Source organism: Aedes albopictus, chromosome 2 (genome assembly GCF_035046485.1).
Source record: "Aedes albopictus strain Foshan chromosome 2, AalbF5, whole genome shotgun sequence".
Classification (NCBI taxonomy): domain Eukaryota; kingdom Metazoa; phylum Arthropoda; class Insecta; order Diptera; family Culicidae; genus Aedes; species Aedes albopictus.
In genome coordinates this window covers 77,945,966-77,964,842 of record NC_085137.1, presented here as the reverse complement: position 1 = coordinate 77,964,842, position 18,877 = coordinate 77,945,966, and the positions used below count along the sequence as shown (strand labels likewise).

The following is an 18,877-nucleotide window of genomic DNA, read 5'->3' as shown; positions in this document are numbered from 1 at the left end:
AACAATGAGAACAGTGATAAGAAAATCGCGAAAATTATCACCCATTCTGCGAAAAACTCACCACGTGGCTGCTTGGTGCGGGTGATTGCGCAAACTCACCACTCGCGACGAACCGTTCTCACCCATGTTCGAATCGTTTCGAACTCACCGGTCGTGTGTTGCTCACGCGGTTCAATGGGAGCGACTCTCTCTTCCGAGTTCCGCTCACCACCCGACGTGACTTCGAACCAACATGTGTACGAGAGAGCGGTGGTGGGTGGCGATGAGCGGATTTTCCCACGAAGGCGCCTTCAGTGAGGACATCGCCGACTCGGGAGGGTGGGTTTTATAAAATCTTCGTCCGTTTCGATGGGGCGAGTTAGTTGCAACCGTGTCCTTTTGCCGAACGGAGCATGAAAATTTGTCGCGATCGGGTCCGTGTACGCGTTGCGGTAGTGTTTTGAACATTTTCCCTTTTGACAGTGCTGGGCTTGAGAGTTTGGGGTTGGAAAATCTCGCGATGAATGGTGAATTCTTGTGAATTGTTGATTTAGTGTGGTTTTCTCGGGATTTGAAAGGATTCCTGGAGATAAATAACGAGCTACTGGAGGGCTCGTGTGGTTGAACGAGTTATTAGTAATCGGCAGTGTGACTATTCTGATGATTCTGGTTGGGTGAACTTGTGAGTTTTCCACGACTTCCGTGCGAAGATGAAATGTGCAAAAGAGCATCCTGCTGGTGAAAAGCTGATGATGGTTGATCGGGAGTCTTAGTGAAAAATTCAAGCTTTGACTTGAGATGTACGTGTAAGCAGTGAGCGAAGTACTCCTTAAGACAAGTGAAGCTTGGTGAAGATTTTCCGTAGAATCAGCTGGCGAAGGCAGCCGTTCGATATCGTTGGTGCGTGTGAGTTTCACTGTTTTTTGTCGTGATGTTTAAAAGTGAAAGGGCGTCCCCACAATTTAATTCAGTGAAATCGAAGGGAGGTTGATGATGGAAAATAACGAGCAATAACAGTGGTACCATTGATGATGGGTTTTAATGGTGATGTGCTGGAGAACGGGATGGTGGTTGCTAATGGCTACTGATGGGTGACGATTGAACCAGGAAGATTCATCTGTGTTGTCTGTATGATTCGGGGAAACGACACTGGGTCAGTGGAAGGGGTGAAGCTAGTGGCAACCCAGCAGGGCACAGATGGAAATTGAAAATACAACGTCAAGGTAGGGTTGGAAAATCGACTCTTGTTAAACTAATGCACAGGGATAATGTTTGTTCGTGTTGATAAATGGAGTGGAACTTATTGGAAGATGTTGGTAAGGAAGTCATTGAAAGAGATTCACAATCTGTTAGGAGTTCAGTGATGATGACAATATGTGTAAATTAGTCAAAATAATACAACGGATTTTTTTTATAAAACTCAGACTGGGAATCTAAGCTTTTTAGCAATTGTTGAATTTATGGTTATTAAATCGAGAATCTATTTACTGTATCAAATGGGAAAAAATGTTTCCACACCAGTACCAGTTATTGCAAAAGTTTTCTATACCGATATTGCAAAAATTCAATAGATTCTCGATGTGTAGGGAAGTGGAACCATCTCGGCAAGGCTCCTATTTTGGGCACTGTTCTGCTATAACTCAGCCAATTTTGAAGCAATTGATACAATTTTTGGAATGCAGTGAGATACGTATAGTATCTATCCGTGTACAAAATTTCAATTGGTTTGGAATTGGCTGAGTTATAGCGAAGAGTGCCCAAAATATCGGCCACTGCCTAAGTGGCTCGCTACCTTAATAAAAGAAAATAGTGAAAAACAGTCAATTAAAAGTTCAAGTATCAATGGCAATACCTGGTCATTTTTTTATATATTTTTTTTACCAGTTCATTTATTGAGCAGGCAAGCTCAAGAATGTTTATTGTTTGACAACATTACATAGATACTCTTGATGTCCAGGTTTTCAAATCAAATAGGGAATTGAAGAGGTAATTGTACAACTCTACAAGTTCCTTTTAAGATTGGCTTTATGTATTTTTAATCTGCTGTTATTATTTGATTGTATGAACAGTGACACAGCAAATCCAGGTTAAACTGCTGATATTTGTTGTCCATCAACAGCGTGTGGATTGTCAAGTTCTCTGCAATTTCAATATGTATGAAAGGATTGAAAACATTATTTAAATTTCAGGTATTCATTCATGCAATCAGAATCATTCAGAAAATATTCGCAAAAAAAAATATCTGAAAATGATAACACTAGTTTACAAAATAAAACGAAACTCGTGAACTTCTGTCAACGAACAAACTTTTTTAAGCACAATTCAGTGCGGATTTCGAAACCGTGCTTCAAATTTTTTTTTAAGTAGAGCAGTTTTTGAGATATTGTTCAATATCAAGTTTTACAATTTTTTTAAAACATGGAATTTACTTTGTTTTGTTCAACTAATGTTAAATCTTTTTCCATAAATTAAAAGCTGAATATAATACGTTTCGATCTTCTAAATGCAGGTTTTGCGTCAGATTGAAGAAATTCCAGATATTGGCTAGTTTAAGGAACGATCTCCTTAAATTTTAGCAAAATTCCCAAAAATATATGAAGAAATGTATTTTTTTTTCAATAAGAAAAAAAAAACAATTTAAAAAATCTTTCTTAACGTTCATTCATTTCATATTTCAAATGTAGCCAAATTACAGTAAAAAACCCAGATTAATCCACTTAGTGGTGATAGTGCCTTTCTCATGATCATTCCGTCGACGCAATCAATCTTGCTCTATTATCAATCTTTGTTGAAGATCGTAAAGCGATCTGATGTCATCGTCTCACAATGTTTATTGCGTTTATTTATTTTTTTGTAATATTAACTAGTGTTCATCGACAAAATAGCTTTACTAACTAGTGAAACGATTTGTTTTCATTCTGTTTCACTGTGCTTTTCACTTCAACATTTTTTCGGGGCTTAGGAAAAATATCTGAATAATATTTGAAAACTGAAACTGAACTTTGAAACTAATGTTACAACAAAAGTTGTTCTGGCAGAACAACTTTGAAACAAGCTTTGAAAGCTATGATAGATGCCATAGAATGACTTTCCAGTAAACCAAGTATACTGGGAAGGCTATATGAACACTCCAAAAATAACTTTTTGATAGAAGACCCAGAGGGTCGAGTCTCATATACCAATTGACTCAGCTCGACGAATTGAGGTGATGTATGTGTGTGTGCGTACAAGATAAACTCACGTCACTTTTTGGCAGAAAACCTCGGCCGTTTTTGATGACCGACTGTTCAGTCGACGGGATTTCCGGTCCCGTTGTTTCTTATTGAAAATGGTCTAGATCGGTCCAGCCGTTCTGGAGTTATTGCCACCCACTTAACGCCCACCGTAATTCTCACGTTGTCTTTCAACCAATAACGTTCATATTCGGCATGTGACTTACTTGTAATACTGCAGACAAAAAATGAACTGGATCGGATGCAAGATAGCTGGAAAATTGCAATGGGCGTAAAGTGGGTGACAGCGTCTTATAGGCCCGACTGTATTCCGAACCAAATATGAAAATTCTACAAACCCATGCATGCGACACATCAAACCGCGGCATTTTCGATAACTTGATGAATGGTAAGCAGGACAATAGTCTCAGACCGTATCTGCAGCGATAACGTTCCAGAACCGGTTACGGGTTTCCCGCCGGAAGTGGCCAAATATAGAAGAGCACCAAACCCATGCATGCGACGCTCCAAATCGCGGCTTTTTCGATAACCTGATGAACGATGAGGAACGGTTAACAAGAAAAAATCTTGAAAAAAAAAAAAAACAGTTGTCTCCCGCAACCGGTTCCGGGTGTCCCTCTGGAATGTATAAGGCCAGCAAACCCATGCTTTTGGCACATAAAACAGCGGCTTTTTCGATTACCTAAAAAACGTCAGCCAGAAAGTCATCTCCGACTACAGGTAGTGTCCCGGAACTGGTTTAGGGTATCCTGGCGGAAGTGCCAAATTTAAATGTAAACCAAACCAATACATACGACACATCAATCAGTGCCTTTTTCGTTGATCTGATGAATGATTTGCTAGGAAACAGCCTCGGATCACATTGAAGAATACCGGTAGTGTATCAGAACCGGTTCCGTGTGTCCCGTCGGAATTGGACAATTGTAAAGATAAATCAAACTCATGCATGCAATACATCAATTATTGGCTTTAAATAAATCTGATGAATAGTTAGCAAGCAACTAGTATCAGAACGTATTTAGGACAATCGGTACTGTCCTGGAACCGGTTCTAAGTGTCCCGCCAGAAGTGGTAAAATGTAAAATTAAACAATACCCATGCAGGTGTTACATCAAATAGCAGTGTTTTTGATAATCTAATGAAGGTTAGTAAGAAAATAGCCTAAGACCATTTAAGGGAGAACCGGTAGTGTCCCGGAACCGGTTCTAGGAATCCCACCGGAAGTGATGAACTTGATGAACAATAAGCAATGAAATAATCTCTTACCATATTGGTACAATTGCTAGTGTCGAGGAATCGATTCTGGGTGTCCTGCCGGAAGGGGTTAAACGTAACAGTGAACCAAACCCATGCACGCGGCTTATAAAATAGCGGCTTTCTCGATAACCCAATGAAGAGTTAGCAAGAAGAAAGTCTCAGACCACATTTAAGACTACCGGTAGTGTTCTGGGATCGGTTCCAGGAGTCTCGTCGGAAGTGTTCAGGTGAAAAAGTCAACCAACCCCATGCAAACGATACATCGAACCCATGCATGTGACACAACAAATCCAGTATTATCAGGACTCAAGAACACTTCGACCTACTTCGACGGGAAGATCATCAGTACGTATTTGACGGGAAAGGCACTATCACCACTAGGTGGATTAATCTGTTTTTTTTTTGTGTGATTTTGTCTTAAATTATTTGAAGGATCGGTCTGCAAGTTTGACTTCTTAAATCAAAATTCGGAATACGTTGGGAAAAACTCTGTTTAAGAGAAAATGTAGGTATACATTCTGCAGGCACTTCGCTGCGGTCTAAAAAGAGTTTCCCGAAAATGTAGGATAAGTTTAAAAAAAGTATTTGAGAAAAATTCTTGAAGATAGGGGTCCAATAGATATAAGAGTAAAATATTTTATCGGAGACGACAGCGCTAACGAGCTTCAAAACTTTTTTTTTATGGGTTTCTTGGAAAAGCTGGTTCAACAAATTGGCGAAGAACGCATACAGAGCAGATTCCACTGAGCAATGCTAAGGTCCGTGGCATAGTAAACTGCCAAGACAACCAATGTATACCAATTATGATCGTTTTATACGAACTTTTATCCGTGAAAGTAAAATCGCATAAAATGCGGCAAAAGTAACCCATGAGCATAACAGTAGAAGCAATTTACTTACATTGAGGTCAATAAGTAATAACGTTATATGATTTGAAATGCCATTGCGGTGTGCACTCTTGCGATGCAATGTAGCTGTACGAGTAGATAATATACTATATACTGTTAGAGAAATTATAAATTTACTTTGTTTTTTAGACATTGTCCATTTTGAAATCATTGGTTATTAATTGTAATTTCATGGAAAAATATCATTGAAACTATTTATTTTGTATACATTTTATTCAGTTTTCCGTGTTAACCTCCTGAAACATCTGCAGAATGGTGATAAACTTTATAATCAACCCCTCCGGCATGTTTGTCCTATAATCGGGTAATCTATGCGGTGAGCCCCACCTTGACTGATCTAAATTGGATTCCAGAGAATAATTACCAAGCAATTTTCATATTGCTAAATTAGGGGCAATTCAGTGAAAGGAATCGATGCGAACTTTGAGTGTTTTTTTTTTCGTCGATAAACACCACTCATTTGTGAAGATGCCACAGAAAATCTTCGGCTATCGTGACAGCTCAGTAAAATAGCAGCACGTGATGAATACGGCTGTCACCCTTGTACAAATGTGGTGTCATCATCTTGTTGCGAGAAAATGATACCCAGTATTTGAAATTCTTGCCAAATTTTTAAATTCCAAACAGATGCACGCAAACTATATTCTTCTGGGGATCCCCCTCATGTCATGGTTAACAACATCTGAACACATCCTACATAATGGTTTTGAAGATATTAACATTTTTCTGCGACTGTCGTACCTGACCACGCTAAAATTAAAGATTTTTTTTGCTGCTCTTGTTTTTTTAGCAGATGATGAAAATAGCTGCTCCGTTCAAAAACTGCAAAATTAAAACAGTGATTATAAAACTTAAATGGACAAAAACCTACCATATCATAACACGACAGCACTATTAGCAAATACATTAGACGGTGAACGATATTCATGATTTTTTCCCCAGAAGAAGGCACCATCAATTGCCGAAACGTGGGGACGAACCCTAAACGGTTGTTCAAGAGATCTGTTGACTGCAAAGCCGAACTCCCACCAATCATTATGTAGTTACATAAAATTATCGCTCGGGTACACATGCTTTACAATGTCACATTACGTTTAGACTGTCCAGCTTTCAGGTTCTTTCGGATACTAAACAAACCAAAATAATGAAAAATTTAAAATAATGAATCTTATACCATGATTTTTGTCTGAATTTCCATAAAATATAGTATCAAAAGGCCGATAATAGAATGTAAGAAAACCGATTGGACTTCGAAAGTAAAAATGGTCAAATACATGTTTACTTTGAAAGTTTTCAATTATATTTATTCTCCAAGCATTCCCGAGGTATTTTAAATTAATTCATGAAAATCCTGAAACACTCAAGTTCCAGGACTTTTAGTCCTGGTACGTCCCGGAACACACACTTAAAACACATGATGAAATTTTATTTTTGAGGGTATAGGTTAGGTTTGTTTGCCAGTAGTCATATTGCCGCAGAGAGCACCATTCGTTTGAACACAATTTAATCCATCTTTTGCAGAAAAGTCATTTTTCCCATACCGTTCACTACGTTTTCGAGCAGTTCCCAACGTTGTACTATAGGAAGGCCACGCTATTACCGATTTTATGTATGTAAGAGCAATATTTGGTCGTTGTTAGGTCTGACCAGGCTTGTCCGCACTGAGCGCAAGAAAATTCTGCTCTTTTGATTTACACCACCAACACCATAATATTTATGCAATCTTCCTATTTTACCTGATAGATGGATGTTTGAATATCCTAAATGCCATTTCGAATTGTCAAAAAATCGCACCGCAGTGCCACACCGTGCGTGCAAAGAGCATTTCACCCGGGTGAATTCACCCCAGTGAATTTCTCTTTGCGCGCTCAGTGCGGCACTGTGGTGCGATTTTTGACAGTTCGAAATGACATTTAGGATATTCAAACATCCTTCTGTCAGGTAAGATAGGAAGATTGCATAAATATGATGGTTTTGGTGGTGTAAATCAAAAGAGCAGAATTTTCACGCGCTCAGTGCGGACAAGCCTGGGTCTGACTGTAAATTATCAATAATTTGCCTGAAATGCCATCAGACTGTATTTCAATCTGTATCAGGATTTCAAGAATCTGTATTTGTGTGTCCATAGAAAATAGAAAAAATAAAATAAAAGTGCGTTTCATTTTATAAGAACAGTATAGCTAAGTAATAGTGTGAGTCATGTTATGTCCATGATTTGCAAACATTTTAGAATAAAAAATAAATTATTGTTTTTAATGCTGGATAAAAAAAATGATCTCATTTCCAGCTATAATTTATCTTCCACAACTCTTTGATATTGATATTCTTGTGTTTCACTGTCTTAAAAATATTCGAATTATAAAAGCCGTTATTGGATTTCCGAGTTGAAGCATTTCGAACCCAATAGTATTCGGAGTTGATTGCACCCTTTCAAATTTGATTGCGTCATACTGGACAAGTAGTCCTTGTCTACATAAACCACATTACGGGGCTGTCCATAAACCACGTGGTCATGAGGGGGGGGGGGGGGGGTATCAGGCATCAGGTATCAGAAGGCCGGCTCCAGAGGCACGTTATCCTCCATTTGGGACATTTGTGCCATCGCCAAAATAGCAGCCTATTTCATCATCTACCTGAGGGAAGAGGAAAGAAAAAGGATTTGGATGGGGATAGGGACAGGTAGGGAAATAGGAAAAATACCCTTGAAGAGGGTACTAACGCACAAGCGTACCACAATGGGTTCAAACAGCGCCCTGAAAAGGGCACTGTAATAACGCATAAAGCGAAAGAGAGCCTATAGCTCTTTACCACAGCGGGTTAAGAACAACAGAATATCCTGAAGATTCAGGTTTCTGAAGTCAGTTTCACTTAATAAGTGTTTACCGAATACTCGGAAACGCAGTTGCGCGAAAACTGGACAGTTACATATCAAATGATACGAAGTTCCATAATCGGATTCACAGCTATCACATGCAAATGAATCAGCTTGCTGAATATTCGCCATGTGATAGCTGAGTCGGCAGTGGCCAGTCAATGCTTTGACCAGCATGCTGCAATTCTGCTTAGACAGATTAGTTAGATACTTCGCCACCCGTAGAGATGGCTCAGCACTATACAATTTGGTTTGACGACATGACTCCAAACTATTCCAATATTGTCTGTGTTGAGTGACAGCCCAGGTGTGAATCTGAAGCTTAATCCAACACTTCGATATCGGAATAGCTGGCTCAGGGCCAATGAAGTCATGTGATGCTCCAGAGCGAGCTAACTCATCAGCCAATTCATTTCCAGCGATGGAAGAATGACCAGGTACCCATAGGAGGTGAACAGCGTTTGCTGAATTCAGCTCCTCGATTTGAGTTCGACAAGCGATAACTATCTTCGACCTGGAGTTGGCCGAAGCAAGTGCTTTAATGGCAGCCTCGCTATCTGAACAGAAGTATATTACTTTGCCCATTACGTGCTGCTGAAGTGCTGATTGCACTCCGCACATAAGAGCAAAGATTTCGGCCTGAAAAACGGTGCAGTGTCTACCAAGTGAGTAAGACTGATACAGCCTTAGCTCACGAGAATAAACACCAGCACCTGCTCGACCTTCGAGAAGGGAGCCATCAGTGTAACATACGATGCCGTCTGAAATACTTCTTTCCAGATAACCAGATGTCCACTCTTCCCGGGAAGGGAATTTTGTGGAAAATGTCCTATATGGAAAATTACAAGCAATTGTAAGATCACTTGGAGCAAGGACAATTTTGTCCCAATTCACTAAAAGTGGAAACAACGAGGTGTGTGTTGATGTGCGGTTCACAGGAGTTTCCTCTAGTAGACCGAGTACCCGTAACCGGTAAGTGCAAGAAAGGGCTTCTTGTTTGAGATGAATGTGTAGTGGGGCAACGTCAAAGAGAACTTCTAGCGCTGCCGTAGGAGTTGAAGAGAACGCTCCAGACATCGCCATTAAGCACATCCTTTGGAGATGGCCTAATTTTGATTGGACCGTTCTCACTTCACCCTTTTGCCACCACACAAGACATCCATAAGCCAATATTGGCCGAACCACAGTTGTGTAAATCCATTTGATATACTTGGGTTTTAGACCCCAAGTTGTACCAAAAGTACGCCGGCATTGCCCGAAGGCCATACAAGCTTTATTGATTCTGAACTCAATGTGAGGTGTCCAGGAAAGCTTGGAATCAAGAATGACTCCAACGTACTTTACCTGTTCAGTCACATCGATTTCAGAATCAAAGAGACGCAAAGGTCGAACGCCATTACGGTTTCGCCTTTCCGTGAAAAGAACAATAGATGTTTTACTCGGATTAACCGAAAGGCCATATTGGCGACACCAACCCTCAACTACCTGAAGGGCGTTTTGCATCAGGTCAAAAAGGGTGCTGATGCACATACCGACTAACAATGTTAGGTAGTCGTCGGCAAAACCATAAGTAGGAAAACCGCTATTATTGAGTTGCCTCAATAGCGTATCTGCTACGAGATTCCACAAAAGCGGTGATAAGACTCCCCCTTGGGGGCATCCACAAACACTCAATTTCCTAATCCCTGCTAGACGCAATGTCGAGAAGAGATATCGGTTTTTGAGCATTTGGTGAATCCAATTGGAAATCATTGGAGATATACCATGACTCCGTGCGGCTTCCAATATGGCATCGAAAGGCACGTTGTCAAAGGCACCCTCGATATCTAAGAAAACACCCAAACAAGATTGCTTTTGAGCGAATGCTTTCTCGATATCGTAAACAACCTTGTGTAAAAGAGTCACAGTGGACTTACCAGATTGGTAGGCATGTTGGTTCACATGAAGAGGCACGTTGGCCAGATGAACATCACGGATGTGATGATCAGAACCGTAGAGGGCATGCTTCTTCAAAGGTTCCATGATGAAGGTCGTTGTAGTATCAACGGCATCATCTAAATCACTTGGAGTGTCAATGGATGGTGAATATCCATGAAATTTGGCTGCAACCAAATCAGTATAAAGATCCCAGTTTGTTGACCGAGGATTCCTGAAACGCAATGTTTGCGAAGTAACATTCAAATGTTCAAAAAAGATATAGCGATGGTCAGATAAAGATTCTTCATCTGACACATGCCAATTGGTCAACTCGTGACTAATTCTGCTAGAGCAAAGCGTTATATCTAATACTTCCTCTCTAGCAGATACCGAGCAGATTCCGCAGTTTCCGAGTTGAAGCATTTCGAACCCAATAGTATTCGGAGTTGATTGCACCCTTTCAAATTTGATTGCGTCATACTGGACAAGTAGTCCTTGTCTACATAAACCACATTACGGGGCTGTCCATAAACCACGTGGTCATGAGGGGGGGGGGGGGGGGTTTGCTCAGTTTGCCCTACATTTATTATTATTATTATTAGCTTTATTAAGGAGATTTTCAGCCCGCGGCTGGTTCATCTCCAAGACCCCTACATTTATCTTAGTTAAAGTGGAAAAATGGCAAATCCAACAGAAATGTGATTTATTGGTAACATATTAAAATTTGTGCAAAATTAACCCTTCAGCGCGCGCGCTGTTGTAAAAAGTACAACACTACCAAAAAACCTCGCTTTTCGTATACAGCGCGAGCGCGGTGCAGTTTCGGTTGCTTGCTGGCGCGCGTCCTGGAAGGTTAAAAAAAATGCTTTTAAAAAATGTTTCAGACACGAATTCGTTTAAGGCTTCCATTGAGCTATTCGCTCGTTACAGAAAGCATGACACTAGACAACGAACTAGCATGCTACGTTTCTGACAGCTGCGTCGGGAGTCGAACCCGCCCTCCTCAGCTCGAAGCGTCTAAATGATTGGTGACATTATTCGCGGGACCACGAAATCACACTATTATTTCTGCTGCGAATATTGTGATTGTTTTTTTTTTTGTGTGAACAAGACGAAGTATTTATTGTCAGTCTTAAGTTGTATAAAAGTTGATAGAAAACATGCTCACCTAACTTGAGAAAAAACTTGCTTACAAATGTTGTACTATTTTAATGAACTTTTTATAAATAATTGGTCAACTTTTCAAAATATACAAATGTGTTGTATACATTACTTTTGGATTTGCCTTTTTTCACCCTGACCATTGAACAAAAATCGGTGAAAAAAAGTTTCTCCCTTAAAAACTCAGTCTTTAGTCTTTAGTAGCTTACACAAACTGGTTAGTAGATCACAAACTGGCACGTGTCAGATGAGATTTCTCTATCTGATTATAAACACATAATCTTCAATTGGAGTGGTGGAGATTACTCTAGAACCGCATTTAGAAATCCCAGGAGGACAAACTGGGATCAATATGTAGAATTGTTGAATACGCATTCATTTACAATGGGAGAAACTATTGATTCAACCCAAAAGTTAGAATCATTTTCTCAAAGGGTAAATGAAAGCATCATCAATTCCTTTAACAGAAGTTGTCCCACCATACAATCGTCTTCTACTAGAGACGTGCCATGGTGGAACTTAAAACTGGATCGCCTTAGACAATTTTCTCGTAAAATGTTCAATAGAGCGAAACAAACGGGAGATTGGAATCAGTACAGGAAAGCCCTGACTGATTACAACAACGAAATACGAAAATCGAAAAGAAAATCTTGGATGCTGACATGTGAAAACATAAACAGCACTCCTGTAGTTGCAAGACTACAGAAAACGCTTGCAAAAGATCATTCAAATTAATTGGGAAACCTGAAGCGCGACGATGGAGCTTTTACCAAAACTCCTCGTGAAACTTTGGATTTAATGATGGAAACCCATTTTCCAGGTTCGGTTCTAAGTGTGGATTCCAATGATACTATATCTCTGGAAGGTGAAGGATGTCCTAGTATAAACTCATCGGAGTCAACTAGAACAATAAACACCGCCTCAGATTTTGCTGATGAAATCTTCACGAAGGCCAGAGTGGAAAATGCAATTAGATCATTTCAGCCTTTTAAATCTGCAGGAGTTGATGGAATATTTCCAGCACTGATTCAAAATGGAGAAGCGGTGTTGGTTCCACCACTAATTGAGATGTTCAAGGCTAGTTTAAGATTGAATTACGTCCCATCAAAATGGAGACTTGTAAAAGTTATCTTTATACCAAAAAAGGGGAAGCGAGACAAGACGCATCCCAAAGCATACAGGCCAATTAGTCTTTCTTCAGTTTTGTTGAAGACTATGGAAAAGGTTTTGAAGGATTTTATCAATTCTTCTTACATAAAAGACCATCCCCTATCTGACTTCCAGTTTGCTTATCAATCTGGTAAGTCAACGGTTACGGCACTTCATTCGCTAGTAACAAAGGTGGAAAAAACGTTTTCAGCAAAAGAAATAGCTCTATGCGCCTTTTTAGACATAGAAGGAGCATTTGATAATGTCTCCTATTCATCTATGAAGCGTGCCATGGAGAACAAAAACTTCGACCAATGTATCATATATTGGATTTATACTTTGCTTGCAAAGAGAAATCACCTCTGAGCTGGGAAGTTCTTCTATAACAGTAAGGGCAACGAAAGGTTGCCCTCAAGGAGGAGTCCTCTCACCACTAATGTGGTCCTTGGTTGTAGACGATCTTCTAAGAAGCTTGAAGGAAAAAGGTTTCGAAGTTGTGGGCTTTGCAGACGATATCGTCATAATAGTGAGAGGAAAGTATGACGAAACTGTTTCGGAAAGAATGCAAAGGGCTCTAAACTGTACACATTCATGGTGTATTAAGGAGGGCCTTAGCATCAACCCGTCAAAAGTCGCAATTGTCCCTTTCACTAGGAGAAGGAAGATCAACCTAAAAGCTTTTCGGCTTGGAGGGATACAAATTCATCCTAGTGGTCGAGTCAAATACTTAGGTTTGATACTGGATGCTAAACTGAACTGGAATGCTCAAATTGAGTCCGTGATCGGTAAGGCAACAAGTGCGTTCTGGTTATGCTCAAAACTATTAGCAGGAAGTGGGGCTTGAAACCAAAAATGATAATGTGGATTTATACTGCCATAATCCGCCCAAAAGTGACGTATGCTTCGTTTATCTGGTGGCCAAAAACAAAAGAGGCTACCACGCCATCAAAGCTTGCGAAAATTCAACGTCTTGCGTCCATTGCTGTTACAGGAGCGATGCGAAGCACACCATCAAAAGCTTTAGATGCGATTCTCAATCTGCTACCTTTACACGAGTACGTGCAATTAGAAGCAGAAAAGGAATTGCTGAGACTAACGAGTTGAAAACTTTATGCCAGGTGATCTTGTAGGTCACCTGAGCATTTCACAATACTTTCAAAATAGGCCAGTAATGAAAATGATTAAAGACTGGATGAAACCTGTGGAGAACCATGATGTTCCTTACAAGTTGCACGAAACAACTCGTGCAGATTGGGAAGTCGGAGGTCCCACTGTTCGTCAAGGGTCAATTAAATTCTATACAGATGGCTCAAAAGTTGGAATAAAAACGGGAGCAGGAATCTACGGCCCTGGAATACAAATTTCAGTGGCGATGGGACACTATCCTACGGTGTTTCAAGCAGAGATTCTTGCTATTTTGAAATGCGCAAATATCTGCCTTGAGAGAAAATACAGATATGCAAATATTTGTATTTTCTCAGATAGTCAAGCTTCACTAAAAGCATTGTGCGCTTACAAATGTACTTCAAAGCTTGTCTGGGAATGCATTCTTTCACTGCGCAGGCTGTGCCAAGGGAATTCAGTAAACTTATACTGGGTTCCAGGTCACTGTGGCATTGAAGGAAATGAAATGGCAGACGAGCTTGCTAAAAGTGGTTCCAATTTACAGTTTGCTGGCGCAGAACCATTCTGTGGTATATCAAACTGTACAATTAAAATGGACCTGAAACGCTGGGCAGAGCAGAGGGTGATATCCAATTGGATGGACGTCAAAAATTGCAATCAGTCAAAACGATTTATAACTCCAAATGCTTATAAAACCAAAAAGCTCTTAGAGCTCAACAAGAGAGCTCTATGTACATACACTGGCCTAGTAACTGGACACTGCCCGAGCAGGTATCACTTGAAAAATATTGGCCATATTCAGAGTGATATCTGTCGTTTCTGTAATATGGAACGTGAAACCTCGGAACATCTGCTTTGCAGTTGTGGTGCTTTATACACGCGCAGGCAAAGATTTCTAAATAGTGGTTGCTTGCAACCCAGTGAGATCTGGTCTGCAAAACCTGGGAAGGTCTTGGAGTTTATCAATTCCATTGCACCTGACTGGGAGACGACGCGTCGTGGCAGTAGCTGATTACTTGACACATGGTAATTAGCTGGCTAGATGCGAATATAAAAACGGGACATGCCACAAAAGTTCAGCCTATTGGACGCAGTGGCTTAATTTCCCCAACAGGGGAGGAAAAAAAAGTAGCTTACATAGACATGGAAATCAAATATTCAAATCATAAAGGGGTGTTACCGGCAAATGATTTTTTCCCTTTTAATATAGGGTAACCTGGGGTAATACGCACCCTCGGTGTAAAACGCCCCCACGCTATTTCACTGTATGAGTAAATTTCCGTCAGATGCAAGCAAACTAGACGTTAAATTGAGCCGAACAAGCCTAAGAATGACAAGAATATTCGAATGAAAAGCGTGGAAAATGATGGCTTTCCACATTTTAAAGATTGTCTAATTTGAAGCGCACGCAATTTAAGCGATAGCGCGCCGATTACATGGAATAAACTTATTAACTACCATCCGCCTCCTTCACCTTCCATTTGCTGTTGTTAATAGTAAGATGGAGCTGCCTGGTATTTCATTAGAATTCAAAGCGGGAAATGTCAGAGGTCGTATTGCCCCCAACAGTTTTTAAGCACCCAAAACGTAACACTTTGTTAAATTGTTAATTTGATTCGGTAAAATTGATATCACGTGGTCCGGGGGAGGGGTGGTCTGTCCAAAGTCTACGCTCCATACAAATATTTTATATGGACAAAAGTCTACGAGGGGGGAGGGGGGTCTGAGATGGCCAAATTTTGGTCTACGTGGTTTATAAACAGCCCCTAAGTAAACCAACTTTCAATACGCAAGACACCAATGAAATCATCTTAAGCTCCCTTTATTCCAGAGCGAAGCTTGTACATAAACAAGTGGGAAACTGATAATTACTAAGCACGACTATGCTTAAGAATACCTGAGTTAAAATAGAAAGTAACCAACATTTTCAAGTGTTCTGCCTAATCCTGAAGGGTCAGAGAACAGAACGAGGAAGGCTACATCGATCCACAGCACCGGGTGGTGTGCTGAAAACTAAATAATCGCTCTCTAACAAGAAACAATCGTCATTGCGTTCCATTCCGTTGGTAGTTCTCTGAACGAGCGAGCGGGTGTAGTTAGCGAAAGATGCCGTTTGTGCCGTTGCTGAGAAATTTTCATTTTAAACTTTACAATCATTTTCGTTTGCGTCGTTTCGTGTTACAAAATACGAGTTTTCTTCCATTTTCATTGTTTTCGCTTATCACTTCTTGCTCCGGACTGGGAAAAAATCGTTTTCTTTCTCGGGTGGTTGTCCGCGGCAGCTGCCAGAACCAGAAGAAGATGGTCCACGGTGGATGGGGCCAAGGATGGGCGGTCTTTTCATGTTTGGAGCATTGAACTGACACGGACGCTGTACATGTTTCTACAAAAGGAAATTGTACTTATTGCTGCCACAGTTAGTTTTGCTCTGATGATAACCTTCCTTAGTTATTTTGTTTTGGTTAAGACTGAACCTATATTTAATTAATTTTAGGCCTTCATTATTATGTTTACCTCATTCATTCGAATTCTCCCAACTACAAATAATCCTTTAGAATTCTGCCTATTTTTCAATATTTTATTCAATCACTCGTTTTGAAGTAATTTATAATCTAATAACCCATATAAGCACGATGTAAGGAACCTCAACAATAAATGGATTAATCCGCACGTCTACAAGTTCCCATCGATTAGCAAATCCAATACCGGCCGGCCAACTTCGAATAAAGCATAATCCCATGAACGATTTAACGCGATAAATAAATCAACTCAACCTCACGCTTCCACGTTTTTCGCCTAGTCACGTGTCCCCATGAAAGCCACACAATGCCGCCAACTAATACCCACAGTAGTTCGTCCTTCTCACGTTTTTCCCATCACACCCTCTCTTAACTTTCCCTTAGAGCTGGTCCGGGCCGGGCTTGTCATACTCGAACGATTTTCACGCTCAATTACCTCTTGACTAAACTACGACGACGCGATGGTCCTTCCTCTTCACATTCCATGCCCTCAGCCAACGATATTCAATAAATTGACCCGATATCCAAAACTTGCTTCGCATCCAAGGCTCGCCCGTCATCCTCGTTGTGCCCCTTCCAACAAGGATGGGCGCGAGATTTCCGCAAACACTTTTCCGCTACTCATCGGTCTGTTCATAATTACGAAACAATGTCACAGTGTCACGCAGGCTGGCAAGTTAATCGTCGGATTTTCCCAGCGGGCGCGCAAAAACACATTTTTCAGAATTCCATCGTCGTCGTCGTCGTTGTCCTTGTTCTTAGCTTTTGACTAAGACAGTGACTAGCGACGGATGGATGTCGTTGGGTTCCGTTGCGCACATCGTGTTCGCTTTGGTGCGAACCGTGCATGATGGAACAAAATGTCATTTCGATCCGTCCCGTCCGTGTTGGTCGTCGTCCTTCCAGATACGATGCTAGGCCAGTGGAAATAGGAGCCGACGGCTGAAGAGTACCGCACGAATTGGCACAATCATATCATATCATCGTCGCTGGAACGTTGAGGCGGTATACGGTTCTTCCCTTTCTGTTTCAAGGCGGTTACTCTGGATTGGCCCTATTCGCCATCACCATTCCCAAAAAGGTGGGTAATCGATGGTTAAAATGTAGATTGCAAAGAAAAATTATTCCATTCAACGAAAGACAATTAGGAAGCAAGACTACTATTTGAAGATTGAATAGAAGTTCTACAATTTCAAAATGATACCTAGTCTTCAATACAAAATTAGGACATTTTAGAAGATCTTGTCTAATCAAGTATAATCTGCACATAATTATTAATAATCATACAAAACAGTCAACTATAATTTTTCTGGTCATTATTAATGCTTGTGGGGGTTAGAAGCAAAGGGGTGTAAGTGACAAAAACCCACTTTCGAGTAAATGAGGTGTATGCGAAATGAAACTCGATTGGCTCGGTATCTGATTTGAAAGGGGTACCACAGACAAACAGACGTAACACCTTGAAATATTTTCATGGAAATCCATCGCCCAGTTACACTACCATCACCTGGTGGAAAAGTTGCACGAATCACTGTATTGTGCAATATCGTCAATAGAAGGCGCTAGTGTGAAACGTCAAACGCATAGAAAAACGATGCGCGCGCCTCTGGTTGTGAAAGCCACAACTATGGAAATTCAAAATGATCGTTAAAAGCGTGGTCAATGGAAATTTCGCAAGTATTGCGTCTGTTTGTCTGTGGGGGTACGTTTATTAGCGAAGAGATCCGAATGATCTTGGTTGGTTGGCGATCTACATTGAACTGGCAGGCGGCTATTCTAGACTAGCTATATCAGTGGTGCTCAGGCTGAAGGATACCACGGGCCAAATTCGCAATTCGGGATCGACCTGCGGGCCACATAAAACATCGATGCACAAAAACAACAAAAAGAACATTTCTAAAGCATATTTATTAAAAATCTGAACTGTTCAGAACTTGTGTAAGGGTCAAACTTTATAATCTATTGCCCTATTTGCTATAATCTATTTGCTGGATTACTCTCCAGAAATTTCTTGTGGAGTTGCTCCAGAAGGTTTTCGAGAAATTTCTTGAAGTTTCTTTTAGTTTTTCTAGAATTCTCTTGGAACACCTCCAAGAACTCCTCTTAGATTTGCCTTTGGAACTGCCTTGAAGTTACTTCAGGAATTCCTCATTAATCGTTTCCAAGAATTTCTCCTAGAATAGCTTCCGGATTTTTACGAAAATTTTCCAGGAGTTTCTTGAAGATTTAAGTAAATTCTTTCCATAAGTCTCTTCTAAAGTTGATGAAATACTTCATCATTAAATTTCTTCAAAAACTAGATTTTTAACAATTGTTTCCGGAAGTTTCTTCAACATTATCTTCTAAAGTTGCTGCATAAGTTGCTTCAAATTTATTGTTTAAATTTTCCTCAGGCGTTCTAGGCATCTTTCGTGTCTTGATGCAGTTGGTCCTGGAATCTTGTTTGTAGTTACTCCTGAAAATTCTCTTTTTGTTGCTCGAGGAATTTATTGTAAAGTTGTTTAAGAAATTTCTGTTAGAGTGGCACCAGAACATTTTTCTAGGAGATGCTCCTATAATTTCCATGCAGTATCACCATAACTGCTCATTGAGTTTCTTCAGGTTTATTTTCTCCAGGATGATTTGAGTTTCTCCATATATTTCGCTTAGAGTTGCTTAAAATTTTTCTCAAATAATGTTTCCTGGAGTTTCTCCAAAAATGTAGCCAAAAGGGCACAGGAGATGCTTTATGAATCTCGCCTGAGATTTTTTTTTCTT

General features: G+C 40.3%; 1 protein-coding gene across 3 annotated transcripts in view; it reads left to right on the top strand.

Moving 5' to 3' along the window:
* Nucleotides 1-262: 262 nt before the first annotated feature.
* The window catches only part of LOC115261027 (protein O-mannosyl-transferase TMTC2), a 1,032,251-nt gene continuing 1,013,636 nt past the window's right edge, over nt 263-18,877 (top strand). The window contains exon 1 of one of the 3 annotated variants that reach the window (XR_009997427.1): nt 263-885. The gene's annotated coding sequence lies outside the window, so the exon portion shown is untranslated. The remainder of the gene's footprint in view (nt 886-18,877) is intronic. The other 2 variants (XM_062849978.1, XM_062849977.1) reach the window with 2 other exon arrangements.